Source organism: Amblyomma maculatum, chromosome 10 (genome assembly GCF_055883805.1).
Source record: "Amblyomma maculatum isolate TAMU_Amacu chromosome 10, ASM5588380v1, whole genome shotgun sequence".
Classification (NCBI taxonomy): Eukaryota; Metazoa; Arthropoda; class Arachnida; order Ixodida; family Ixodidae; genus Amblyomma; species Amblyomma maculatum.
Genome location: NC_139353.1, coordinates 17,451,951 through 17,462,170, shown reverse-complemented (window position 1 = coordinate 17,462,170; position 10,220 = coordinate 17,451,951). Strand labels below are relative to the sequence as shown.

At 44.2% G+C, this 10,220-nt stretch overlaps 1 pseudogene; it reads left to right on the top strand.

The window, feature by feature from the left end:
* Positions 1-5,757: 5,757 nt before the first annotated feature.
* LOC146175694 (U2 spliceosomal RNA) lies at positions 5,758-5,937 on the top strand (annotated as a pseudogene).
* The last annotated feature ends 4,283 nt before the right edge of the window (positions 5,938-10,220 follow it).

Below are 10,220 nucleotides of genomic sequence, written 5' to 3'. Positions count from 1 at the left end.
ATAACTTCTTTAAGCTTTCGTGAACAATTTCCTGTTAATTCGTGTGAATGCATTTATATGCTGATTGCAGTAAACCAGTAAACTGATCAACACAGTGCTTTTAGAATTTTTGGTTACAAGAGACATGTTTTTCAGGTCCCTTGAGTGTCTCTTGTAACAAGGTTTTACTGTATTTAAATACTCTTGCTGCCCACCTGTTACTGTCCATTTTACTAAGGCATTCCTCGCATTTTACTCTGAGCTTCTCGCGCTTCGAAAGACACCCAACCGGTATCACCCCGTACCGTACCGTTTATAGCTTTGCCGTGGGCACCTGGTGCTAATCGTCCGAAAGCTCCGATTTCTAACCTCTACTATCTGCGCCTTTAGGTCCAGAGCTGCATTCCCAAAAGTCCTGGCACCATAATTCCTTTCCAAATGCCCCTCAGCACCTCATATCTGCTGTATCCCCCCCCGCTGTCCCCCATGTTTCATTATCCTGGCATATCTTGCCTTTTTGTGGTAGCATACTGTTCGTGCTTCGTTTATCCATATCCCCAGTATATTTATACTCTGCCACTGAGTATTTCATGGCCCTGTATTTTAAGCACCTGATCGGTTGAACCATTGAAGGTCATCAGACCCAACTTAATTCTACTAGAATAGAGTGTCTACTTAACTAGAGTTTGTAAGTCTTCCTGGCTATCTGCTAAAAGTACAATATTGTCTGCATACATTAAGGGTGGAAGGTGCTGCTCTACGACTTTTCCGCCTAATCTATAGGACAGATTAAGACCGAGGCTACTCTCTTGTAGCCTTTCTATATTTACCACAAATTATAAACAGTAGTGGTAATAGACGACAACTTTGTCTTAATCCTTTATATATCTACAGTTTCCCTACTTCTTATCCCTTCCCATGAAATTTATACTTCATTATCCCTTTATATTTTCTGTAGAAAATCTTGCCTTATGACATATGTACTTTCATCTTTTAGTATGTTACACAGGAGTTCCCTGTTTGTTCTCGTATGCCCCGTTTGTATAAGGAGGCTGAATAGAAAGGTTTGTTTTCCACCCTAGCTATGTATATACGCATTGGGTAAGTACAAACAAGCTATCATCTAACTTCTTACCATTTCTGAACCAATTCTGAAGCTAACTTTTTACTTCCTACCCATGACAGCATATTTAATTTACCACTTTCATTGCCAGCCAGTATGCGAAAAATTGGTCGGACTCGGAAGCGACTCTGACTATGAGAGGTGCGGTATACAACAGATGTTATTGTAATTGGCATGTAAGATGGAATTCGCAACCCCTCTCCTTTCCTTCGATAAATCGTTCATTTTACTCTACCGGTCACTGTCTGGAATCGGCTTATTAACAATGCTGCCTTGCTTCCTGGACCAAGAGCATTATTCGGCTTGATTCGAACTTCGATCCCTGTGGATGTGTATTTGGGAATGATTGTTTCCGCCTTTTTCCAGTTCAGACTGGTGAGTTCTAAGCTTCTTTCTGTCTCTTTGTCCCGTTGCTTCATGTGGAAAGATTGCCCTATCGTCACTCCTAAGTGACTCAACCATAACTGGTGTAATGTAGTGTACCATGTCATCTCCCTCTAAACGTTGTCCCTTGATATCTAGAATCCATTCCTGATTTCTCCGATTCTTTTTACCCAGCCAGCTTACAACTCCAGCTTAATGGCGCTGTCTTTCCTTTTTTTTTTTTTTTTGAACTGACACTTTTTTTCTCAACAAACCGGCTTTCCTCTTTAAGCCTAAGAAAAGCAAAACTATCACGCGAAATAACTTTAGGATGTTGCTGTATAGGAGATAGGCCAAACGAAAGCCCGATGTGCATTGATGAGCGTACTGAAAAACCAGTAAGAACGATCAACGAGTTCTACTCCGAAGCACGCCGCCATGTTGTCAACACACTTTTACCGTATGCAAGAGCAATGTATACGCAAGAGGAGCGCCTCGTGCCTCCTCCATGTACAAGAGTCGCGAAAGCTACTTAAGATAGCGTATCGAGCCTACGGGGTTTAAAGTTCATGTACGCGAAATTTAAAGAGACGGCAAAGCTGAAGGGTGAGCTCTTGCCTTCCTTTCCTTGCCAAGTACCAAAAATACCATTCCTTCCACCATGCTAAATAACCGAAGGACATCGCTATTCGTACGGAAGCGGGCCAATTGCGCTTTCGGCTTTCCGGTTGTACACTCGTGCATTGCGGTGAAGCGCGTCTTCGTCTCGAGAAACTTGCAGGCCTGCTGGTCATCGCCACTGTAGTACCTGCGCAGATACAGCATGAATTTTGCCATGGCGGTGAGGTAGAATTTAAATTAATCTAATGAGAAACATCCTAAACAAGAACTAGCACAGCATATATTTCATACGGATTACAATGCATTACGGACGGGTGTTCTCAGCACAGCGATCGAGGTACTTTATGCCGGCGCTCGATCTTCAGAGGTCGCGCGGTGCAGGATTGAAGATATAGCGTTAGAGGTAACTCGCTTACATTAGGAGCACGAGGTGACAGTTTAGTGTGCGCGCAAAGCTATATCTGCTCTCGAATGTGCGTCGCGTCGCCTGCAGCATGCAACATATATGAGCACGGGACAGCAATATGCTCACCACACACAACCCTGAGTGAAGAATAATCTACGTCAGTGTGGGAATGCAGCTACGTGCGAATGGGTGAACCTTTAATTATCAGCACCTCCTCGAGAGTAGCGAAGGCTGAGCTGCCGTAGGCAGATGCCGTAGCTTTGTATACGCGTGGCAGCGGAATGCAAGCGGACCTGACTTTAGCCATAATAAAATCCCAGCCAAAACAAATCAATGGGTCCAATTGGGAAGACCAGTCAGATTGAATTGGTTCTGCCAATCGAAATGGTTTGTCCAATGGGTACTGTCCAACCTAAATGGTTTCTCCACTCCCAATTGGAAAGCCCAGTTGGTTTCCTCACTCCTAATTGGGACGCCCAGTTGGTTTCATATGACTCCCAATTGGGAATGAAGAAACCATATTTGGGGGTCTCAATTGGGACTGAAGAAACCAACGGGGCATCCCAATTGGGATTGAATAAACCCATTGGGAAGGTTGGAAGCCCAATGTGTTACTTCAATCCTAATTGGAATTCCTTCACTCCCAATTGGGACGCCCATTTGAAACGAATTGGGCTTCCAACTGGGCTTCCCATTGGTTCTAATTGGTCCTAAGCAAACATTCCCAATTGGGAAAGTCGCCAGTGATATCCTTGACTGAGATGTGCACAGATATACATACCTCTATAAAGAGACAACAGTGAAAAATTTAAGTTCTTATAAAAAGTACATGCCGCTTAATCTTATTAATTGATTATATCATGTTTACTTAAGTGCAGGGATAATTAAATAAGTTAACTCTGAATAACAAAGATGTGTCACTGGTCCCAGCAGCACTGTTCAAAGAATGGAGTATATAAGTCTGCAGCCTGTGGATATATACATTGAATCTGTGTTAGTTCCGTGTGTAATGCTTGCTTGTCTCATATATGATTTCTGTAAAAGATTGTAATTTCATTCCACTTGTATAGAAGTCGGCTCCCCTATAACTTCTGGACACAAAACATTGAAATTGCGTCTCCATGCATTCTTTTTTTTTTTTTTCAGCTATTTGAGTTCAAACCATTTGGGCTCAATGGGTATGCCATTTGAGTTCAATTGGTGAACCATTTGGTCTTCATGGGTGACCAATTATTTCCAATGGGGAGCACCAATTCATATCAAATGGTCAAGCCCAATGGGTGGCGAAAACACAATTGGTCAATTCGTTTCGATTGGGAAATTCCCAATTGGACCCATTGATTGTTTTTTACTGGGATGGGTACGTCGGGCTTATCTCTAGACACTTCCAACGGCTGTTTCTAAACGTGTACTAAATGTCACTCTTATTGTGCTTAAGCACTATACGGTTCACGCGCACCTTGTTTCTCCGCTTGCACGCCCAGTCAAAAACATTCCATGGGTCCAATTGGGAATTTCCCAATTGAAATGAATTGGTCCAAAACCAATTGTGTTTTCGCCACCATTGGGCTTAACCATTTGTGGTTTGTGGGGTTTAACGTCCCAAAGCAACTCAGGCTATGAGAGACACCGTAGTGGAGGATTCGACCACCTGGGGTTCTTTAACGTGCACTATCGCACAGCACACGGGCGTCTTGCTTTTCGCCTCCATGGAAAAGCTGCCGCTGAGGCCGGGATTCGATCCCGCGTCCTTGGGAACAGTAGCCGAGCGCCGTAACCACTGCGCCACGCCGGCGGGCCTTAACCATTTGATATGAATTGGTGCTCCCAATTGGAAATAACTGGTCACCCATATAGTCCAAATGGTTCACAAATGGCATACCCATTGAGCCCAAATGGTTTGAACTCACATAGCTGAAAAAAAGAATGCATGGGGACGCAATTTCAATGTTTTGTGTCCAGAAGTTATAGGGGAGCCGACTTCTATACAAGTGGAATGAAATTACAATTGTTTGCAGAAATCATATACGAGAGACAAGCAAGCATTATACACACACAGAACAATGTATAGACAGGTTGCTGACTTATATACTCCATTCTTTGAACAGTGCTGCTGGGACCAGTGACACATCCTTGTTATTCAGAGTTAACTTATTTAATTATGCCTGCACTTACAGTGAACACGATATAATCAATTAATAAAATTATATACTTTTTACTTTTTACAAGAACTTAAATTTTTCACTGTTGTCTCTTATAGAGGTATGTATATCTGTCCACATCTCAGTCAAGGATATCACTGACTTGACTTTCCCAATTGGGAATGTTTCCTTAGAACCAATGGGAAGCCCAGTTGGAAGCCCAATTCGTTTCAAATGGGTGCCGGAGCAAAGGAATCCCAAATGGGATTGAAGTAACCCATTGGGCTTCCCATTAGCCCAATGGGTTTATTCAATCCCATTTGGGATGCCCCGTTGATTTCTCCAGTCCCAATTGGGACCCCCAAATGGTTTCTTCATTCCCAATTGGGAGTCATGAAACCAACTGGGCATCCCAATTAGGAGTGAGGAAACCAACTGGGCTTCCCAATTGGGAGTGAAGAAACCAGTTGGGTTGGACAGTACCCATTGGACAAACCATTTGGGATTGGCAGAACCAATTCAATCTGACTGGTCTTCCCAATTGGACCCATTGATTTTTTTTGACTGGGCGGTACTTGTTGCCTAATTAGTGAAAACAAGGATAACGCGTGGGAGTTGGTATCGGCGTTATGTGCAACTATACAAACTGCTTCGAATTTTTGGTGTTTTCGTATTTGCACAAGAGCGGACACGAAGCTCGAGGGAGAGAGCTCGCGCTCTTCCTCGAGACCGGCCGGTCCACGGCAGTCCACGGCCGCCGTGGACTGCAGCACGGCCGGTCTCGAGGGAAAGAGAGCGCGGCTCTCCCTCGCTCTCCTTCGAGACCGGCCATGACTGCAGAAGCAAGTTGCGCGTCGGAGCTAACAGAGGGCAGCACTTCTTTCATTTGTTGTATTCGCATAAACAGAATCAGACCTTATGAACAAGATAAATAGAATTCTTCTCATTTATGAATAGCACTCAAATAAACTGTTTGTGCGCACATAACCGTAATACTCATTGGCGCTTTCGCGTTGTTAGCCGACAATGAATGTTTTTATAAAATTGAACTTTCTATCCACTATAACTTGCGTTTTATTAGGGTACGTTCTACATAGGGTTTGATAGCCATTCAGAGTATGGTTATCGCTTCTCGGCCTTTCTGGCTAAGATCAAATGTAACATCTGTTCTTTATCAGCTTAATATCTGATCCCAGGTGAAAATATTTTGCTGGTTTCCTGCTGGGATCCTGCTGGTTCCAGCAGTGCTGGTGAACCAGCAGCTGCTGGGAATGTGCTAATAAACCAGCACTGCTGGAACCAGCAGGATCCCAGCAGGAAACCAGTAGGACCAGTAGCTGCTGGGACCAGCGGGTATTGGAACCATTGGCTGCTAGGTTTCAACCGAGGGCTGAATATAGTCAGAATTTGGTGGATTGGTTCTCCGGGGGCTTGTCAGCCTACGAGAATTTGGTGCAGTGACTGCCTTGGACTGCACAAAGAAAATAAAGGCAACAGCAAAGGTTTCAGTCATGACTCATAGTTTAATTTTATTTTCCATGCCCATATACATTCTGCAATCTGCATGGACACATTTACCCTTCGAGACTGTGGTACTGCAGCAGGTGTGCTCCAGCTCCAACTCAGATGGTGCCATGAAGGTAGCTGCATGAAAAAAAAAAGACCAGAAAAATATGCTACCAAAACCATGCTACTGCACATAAAAGATGAATAATGGAAATTGAAAGCATCTACTTAAGAACCACATATTTGGTGCAAATCCACAAGAGAACTGGTCAAGTGTGATGCAAACCACGTTTAGAGAAAATTTTCAATGAACAGCGCTTCTACTAATGTGTGGGTGGCTAGCTTTTGCATGTGCCTGTGCAGACTGCACCAATGCCCGCACGCCCCCATGGTGTTTCATTCATTCAACCATGAGAATGCCACTCCTAGGAAAGTGTCTGCATTGCTATAGGCAGATGCCACGTAACAACTGGTGCGGTATTACCAGAAAGGTTAGATGAAATGAGGGGCTCGTTATGATACAATTTAAAGAAGCGAAGTCCAAGGTAAATATTGGGGATAATTTGTCTTTTTAGGTTTGTTGTCGATGTTGACAAGAATGAGTGTTAAGATGATTTAGGGAGAAAGAATATTAAATGAAAAGTGGAAGGAAAAACAATGCCGCTTTTCATTTAATATTATTTCTCCCTAAATCATCATAAGACTCATTCTTGTCAATATCAACAACAAACCTAAAAAAGAAAAATTATCCCCAAAGTTTACATTGGACTCGTAGACTGTTCGCTCCTTTAAATTAAATCAGAGAGGTTAGAAGTATACCCATTGCTAGCCAGACATGACTGTTTAGCGGCATATTCTTTTAATCTTGTTTGGAATGCCACTCAAGTCATACACCCATACCCTGCAAATGGATTGACATGGAAAGATAGTCTAGTTAGTCTATTTGCAACGAACCGTATCGAATATGTGTTAACTTGCACAGTGTGTTAACTTGCGATTAGACGTTCTTTGAATCCTTGGCTGTTCACCATTGTTCGTACAAAGCGAAAAACAATCGGGTGACAAAAGATATTTTACTTGCCGAAAATAGCACCAATGATACTTCGGCAAAATGATATGGCCTATTTTAAACTAGGGACGACAAAATTACCAGCTCACTTCGATAGTCACTCGACTGGTAAGCGGCTCTCATCACTGCCGAACTGCGCTGGCAGCGGTGCGCGCTTGAGTCACTGTTCTTTTCCTCCGTGCCTATAATAAGCTCTCGCAAATCCACTAGACGTTACACAACGCGAGGACTACCAAAAAAAAAAAAAAAATGAAATGAGATGCACTTTTTTACTTACCAAACACACGCAGGTCCTAGGCCTTGCAGATGTCGCATCACATTTCTCAGTCTTGACAGAAGTTGTCACACCACCTTGACCGGTTCAAACTTACGTAGATGTTTCAGATAAAATGTCTTAAATAATTCATACTGACGACGACGTTTAAATATTGTAAAAAGCACAAAATACTCCTCCATTCGCAAACACGAGCCAGCACAAAACAGCTCACTACGTAAATGTCTGAACTTCGGAACGGCTTCTTTTGGCTTGTTGAGCGTCAACCGGAGACTGGTTACGATAGTGTCGTAAGCGCTCAAAATGCGCGTTTGTCAAACGTTACGAACAAATACTCCTGAAATATTTCAAATTGTGCTAATATTACTATTTTTATACCTCTTACACGTAATTGCATTTGCTTTGCTCTGATCGTTGCACCAGATCGTTCGAAGGCGCGTCGTCTGCTACGCTAGCAGATGATGAAGGTGACAGCGGTAACAGCCTCATGCATTACGCCGTGATAAACAAAATTGTAAAGATCAGATAACATTTTTTGCATCTTTGATGTTTGCAATAGCTCATAGCGGCATACCACTGCGGCTAACGGCCGAAAAAAAAAAAAAAAAAAAGCTTAGCTTCTTTAAAAAGGTGTCTTTCGCAGCTACGGATATTTTGATCACGGAGCAGAAACACGGTGTAAAAACGGGTATATACTTTCCGTGCTGCGTTTTTGTAGAATGAATGAGCTCGCGATAGGGGAATGCAACAAGTTTTCACGTGCGTAAATGAACTTCATTACATGCGTTTGTAAACTTGGGTGGGTTACTTGCTGGTTCCAGTAGCATTCCAGGAGGGAACCAGCAAAATTTTAAAACCAGCAAAGAAAACCAGCAAGCACCCTGCTGGAACCAGCAAAGCCAGCAGGTTGCCTGCTGAGACCAGCAGACGTACACTGCTGGAACCAGCACAGCCAGCAGGTCGCCTGCTGGGACCAGTGGAAAACCAGCAGGTCGTCTGCTGGGACCAGTGGAAAACCAGCAAGCACCCTGCTGGAACCAGTACAACCAGCAAAAATCCAGCAGGCAACCTGCTGGTTCCAGCACAAACCAGCAGCTTCCAGCAAGAAACCAGCAGAAAATTTCCACCTGGATCCGATATTGACTGTGTACTATCAGCGTTTTTATATTGAATACATACCGCTGTGACTGCCGTTGCCCGCCCACAAGCGCTTGCGCTTCTGCGGGCACCCGCTATTTATTGCATGTATATTTCTCGCAATAAAGTTTATGTATGTATGTATGTATGTATGTATGTATGTATGTATGTATGTATGTATGTATGTATGTATGTATGTATGTATGTATGTATGTATGTATGCACTTTCGATATTAAATTTATTTTTGCAAAGCGGTGTTACTTAGGAGCTTACTCGGGTTGTCCTGGCATTGCACTGCCACCAGGCTCAGCCCACTCTAGAGAATCAAAAGAAAGAATTAGGCTCTTGAATGGAGCGAAACCTCCGTGCTCACCCGTTTGCTAATACCTGCTTCGGAAATTTTAACAGGTCAGTATCGAGGCTGTCGTTCCGGTACCCGAACAACGGATGAAGTGAAGAGCTACATTGTAATTGGAAGGGCTCGCACAATTCAGTGCAGCTCGAGTTGGAAAACTTCCCACACAACAAATACACTTACCCCACAGCAGAAATAATCTTTAGACGAGATTTCCCCAACATTTAAAAACAATATGTTTTTATCAGCTTAATATCTGATACGTTCCGCAATGGACCTTCGGTAATAATCTTATTTCTGTGACAAGGTGCTGTTGAGGATCGAGCCTGCTCCGGTAGCTCCTCGGGTTGTTCCGGCATATATCATACTGCCGTCAGGTTCAGTCCTGTTAGGGTGCCTTGATGCGCGCCCCCTCGAAGGGTGGAGACGATTCCGCCATATTTTGGCCCACCCTTCTTGTAGCGCTTCAGGAGCGTTCCTGTTATCGGCAATCCCAATCTTGAACTCACGCGACAGGAACGATGGCGTACCATCCAAACGCACACTTCTCGGAGAAAGTGTGAGGTACCGCGCCTTTCCTCCAGAAGTCTAATCTTGTCTTGCGTTCCTGCCATCTGCAATCCCAAACTTGGATGCAAGCTACGCTGAAGAGAGAGCCCAGCTCTCGTGCTGGTATGACGTCAGATATCACGTGGTGTAAAGCATTACTGGGCCACGCTACGCTGAACCACGGCCTGTCTCGAGGGAGAGAGCGCGCGCTCTCCCCCGAGACCGGCCGTGGCTGAACATTGACCTTGCTGAAGAGCCGACTTGTTACCCAGCTCTCCCGCTGGTATGACGTACGTCAGTAGTCACTAGGTGTAGAGCGTAATTACCGGACCATGCTACGCTGAAGGCTCGAAACCTGCCGTAGGTACCGTAGGATTGCTTTCGCAATAAAAATACCGAATCCGTGTTCACGGTGTGCCACCCGCGTGCCTCCCGCTTTCATATTGTACGTGGTTTAACTCTGGTTTACCCTTGTTGAATTGCGATAGCAACGGCGGACGCTTCTTTTGCCTATTTCCCTATCACGCCCTATAAGTGTAAGGTGCTACATTATTGAGGACACTTAAGCTCATCCTTTGACGTATGACGCGAGAGCGTAAGCTACCTGCTGAACCGAATGTGGAGCGAAAGCATTCTATCGGTAACCGAGCGCTCTTATTCTTCGCGGCTGTTCAAGGTCAAACGTGGCCCTTCTCA